This window comes from Hakea prostrata, chromosome 7 (assembly GCF_041222555.1).
Source record: "Hakea prostrata isolate BN-2017 chromosome 7, UWA_Hpros_2, whole genome shotgun sequence".
Lineage (NCBI taxonomy): Eukaryota > Viridiplantae > Streptophyta > Magnoliopsida > Proteales > Proteaceae > Hakea > Hakea prostrata.
Window position 1 is genome coordinate 41629775 of NC_142606.1, and position 4381 is coordinate 41634155.

Sequence of the window (4381 nt, forward strand, 5' to 3'; positions counted from 1 at the left end):
ACATCTTCCAAAGAATCCAAACTATATGAAGACTTTTACACAGTAGAGTGTTGGGCTCCAGGCTCCAGACTCCAGTTGAGATGGCATTCATTTGTGGAAAAAATCATAAAACATTTCAAGTCTTTAGTCACTCTAGTCAATAATGTGTTGTTGTTACCTTGTTTTCTTAAAGAATCTTCTGAGGCTTCATCCCTATAAAATCCGTTGGGCACTCACCATCATGGGACATCTTCAAGGAAAATAGACGAATCAATTGATTGCTGTGTTTGCAAAATACTCTATCAACGCTCATACAAAACGTTTCTATTAGGATTCTTGTTATCTATAAATAAGTGGCAAGAACTCCTTCATGCATCAATCGTCCAACATTTACAAAACCCAAACCTTTTTTAATTAGTTCCTTTGAAGAAATAGAAAGGAAATATGTCTTGGCAATTCCTTCTTTTCTTACTAGTTCTGTTTCAGCCTTGTTTCCTTTCTTCCCCTTCTCCTACTTCTTATTTATGTCTTCATGATGAGCACTCTGCTTTGCTGCAATTTAAGCAAAAGCACTACCATGTCTCTATAAACTATTCCACATCTCTCAACTCGTGGAAGCCGAATACTGATTGCTGCTTCTGGGAAGGCATCTCTTGCGATAGCACTACTGGTCATGTAGTTGGCCTTGCTCTCTTCAATTCGTCGCTCAATGGTTCCATCCATTCCAATAGCACCCTCTTCAATCTTCTTCACCTTCAAATGCTCGACATCTCATGGAACACATTTGATCACTTTGCACCATCGGGCTTTGAAAGACTCTCTGGATTATTGCATCTCAACCTCTCAGGTAACTCTTTTTCAGGACAATTCCCAAAAAATATGTCTCAACTTATACAATTGGTTTCTCTTGATCTTTCTTGGAATTACTTTCAGGGCCAAATCCCATATGAAATCTCAAACCTTACCGAGTTGGTTTCTCTTGATCTTTATGGGAATAACTTTCGGTAAATCCCATCTGAAATCTCAAACCTCACCAAGTTGGTTTCTCTTGATCTTTCTGAGAACTACTTTGATGGTCAAATCCCATCTCAAATCTCAAATCTCACCAAGTTGGTTTCTCTTGATCTTTCTTGGAATAACTTTCAGGGCCAAATCCCATCTGAAATCTCCAACCTTACCAAGTTGGTTTCTCTTGACCTCTCTTACAGCTTGAGATCATTTCAACTTGGAATCCCTAATTTGAGAGCATTCGTCCAAACCTCAACCATGTTAAGACAACTCCGTCTTGATGGGGTGAATTTGTTGTCTCAAATAAATAGGGATTGGTGTCATCACTTATCATCTGCACTCCCTAATCTTCACGTGTTGTCATTGATAGAGTGTTCACTTACAGGTCCCATGGATGCATCGATCTCGAGCTTTCGCTCTTTGACAGAGCTATACCTTGATTTCAACAAGAATCTCACTTCCACAATACCAAGTTCTTTGATGAATCTCACTTCTCTCACTGTCCTTAGCCTTAGGAGTTGTGGATTCCACGGAGATTTCCCAAGCAGTGTTTTTCTTCAACCTAAGTTGAGTTACATAGACTTATCTTATAACCCTCTCCTCTTGGTTCAGTTGCCAAAATTCTCTCAAATGAACACCTCTCTTCAATATTTGTCCATTAGCCAGACAAAATTCCAAGGAATTCTACCGAGTTCAATTGGGAACCTCTTGTTTTTGGAGGAATTATTTGTCGATGATTGTAACTTATATGGACCAGTCCCTCCTTTTATTTCAAATCTTACCCAGCTTACAAGTTTGAGTCTTTCACACAATAGTTTGAGTGGTCAAATTCCTGATTACTTTTTCAAGGGTAGGTTTCCCAATCTTGAAGCACTATTGTTGGGCAACAACTTACTCCAAGGGCCCATCCATTCTTCATTGTTTTTTCTCCCGTCAATACATTTATTGGACTTGTCCAATAACCAATTCGACGGAGTCATAAATGAGCCTCCTCCTATTCAACAACATATCCTCTTCTTTCTCACAAGTTAGTCTGAGAGGCAACCATTTGAAAGGAGAAGACCTGATGAGATCAATTTCAAAGATCAAAGGTACAATTACAGACCTTGACCTTTCACTCAATGACTTTAGCTACTTGGGAGAAGATAGAAATATTTCCTATGATGATCTCCCCAACAATAATCATAGTGGTGACATCAATTTTGTTAGTGCTCAGATTTTTTACTTGAGTTTGGAATCTTGCAACATCAGTGAATTCCCAAGAAATTTCCTCAAGAATCAAAATCAATCACATAGTCTCGAGCCTTTCGACAATAGAATTATAAAATTTCCAGACTTCCTTAAGGATTTCAAGGAATTGAATGCTCTAGATATTGGTGGTAATAGACTTGGTGGTAAGATACCCAAATGGATATGGAAAAAGAATTTGAGATATTTGAACCTTTCTAACAACGTGATCACGTGTCCGGAATTGCCATTACCTAATCACTCCTTCAACATGTTAGAAGTACTTGATCTTCACTCAAACATGATACAAGAATGTCAATTATCTACACCATGCTCTTCCCAAACATTTGATGAGTATGATACTGAGGTTGTTTCCCATATCTTAGGGAGTCTCACTTCCCTTCTCTCTAAAACTGCCTATCTCTTTTCAATTTCAAACAACAAATTAACTGGAAAAATCCCTTTATCAATCTGCAAAGTGAGAAATTTTGATATCTTGGATTTGTCCAAGAACAAATTGAACAGCAAAGATTCCAACTTGCCTCGGCAAAGGCAATATAGGGGTGCTAAATTTGGAAGAAAACAAATTACAAGGACCCATTCCTGATTTATTCAAAGTTGAGTGCAATCTGCATACCCTCAAACTCAACAAAAACAATTTTCAAGGAGGAATTCCAAGATCACTAGGCAACTGCAAGTTACTCACCTTATTGGATATTTCAAACAACCAGTTGAATGGTACCTTTCCTCATTGGTTGGAAAATCTTGTTGAGTTGCAGGTTCTTGTTTTGAGGTCTAACAGATTTGCTGGTCCGATTGCTCAACCCATCCAACCTCATTCTCGTCCCTTCCCAAGCCTACATGTTGTTGATCTCTCTTTTAATAATTTTAGTGGAGATTTACCATTGCAATACATTTCCCACTGGAAAGCTATGATGTTTGACGAGGATACATCTGACTTGTACTACAATAGTCAAAATACTTCTGCATACTATCAAGACACAATTGTAATTATTGAGAAGGGAATATACTTGGAAATGCAGAAAATTTTAACCACCTTCACCACCATTGATCTATCCAACAACTTCTTTGTAGGAAAGATTCCCGATGCATTGGGAAATTTAAAAGCATTGAAAGTGCTCAACTTGTCTGGAAATAGCCTAACAGGTCATATTCCATCTTCGATGGGAAAACTAAGGGGACTTGAGTCACTTGATCTTTCAAGAAACATACTCTTTGGAGAAATCCCGGTGCAATTAGCAAGTTTGACGTTCCTTGCAGTCTTGAATCTATCTTACAATGACTTAACAGGAATTATTCCACAAGGGAGCCAATTCAACACTTTTTCAAATGCTTCCTACGAGGGAAATGCAGGATTATGTGGTTTTCCTTTGACAGAGAAGTGCGGAGTTTTACCTCCCACATCAATTTTCCAAAAAGGAGATGATGATGATGATGATGAAACATGTTTACTCGATTGGAGGTTTGCGTTGGCAGGATATTGCTCTGGTGTTATAATTGGATTGGTTGTTGAACGAGAGCTACCGTGGGGAAAAAATAGATGTTCTAAGTTCATTTCTAGGCTTGTGGTGTCCAACCAAAGCAAATGATCAAGGAAAACCAAACACCATAATAGAGGAAAGTGAATCCATTTCCACAATGAAATTTCTTGTATTTGCTTTTGCAATTTTGTTCTTTTATTATGTTTAATTGATGTTTGTCGTGTAGTCATCTTTGGGTTGAGTAAGATTTTGAGCCCTCTTCAAATGTATCTATGTTTTATATTTTCTATGGAAATTTTTCAAAGACACCGACACCTAAACTTGCACTACAATACACTGTGCCAGTATATTACGTTAAGAATCATCATTTTTTGTCTTATAAATTCCAATTCCTTCCATGAAGGGTGATGTTTACTAACGTGTTTCAAATTGATTCACTCGAGCTCCTAGCTTAACTTTCCCGAGTTTAGATCACATCCTTTGATGCTTCCTTACCACAAAATTGGGTGGGGTTGATGTGGGACCCACCAAGGCCACTTTAAAATTTATTTATTATTATTATTCAGATGTGAGTACCACACCAATTTTTTTGTGAAGAAGCTTAGGGGGAGTAGTTTGTGCTACCCCAACAGAAAGTGATCTACTATGTTCCCTTATCTATCTCG

At 37.9% G+C, this 4381-nt stretch overlaps 1 pseudogene; it reads left to right on the forward strand.

Annotated features, from left to right (window-relative positions):
* The first annotated feature begins 359 nt into the window (after positions 1-359).
* Positions 360-4158, forward strand: LOC149011197 (uncharacterized; annotated as a pseudogene).
* The last annotated feature ends 223 nt before the right edge of the window (positions 4159-4381 follow it).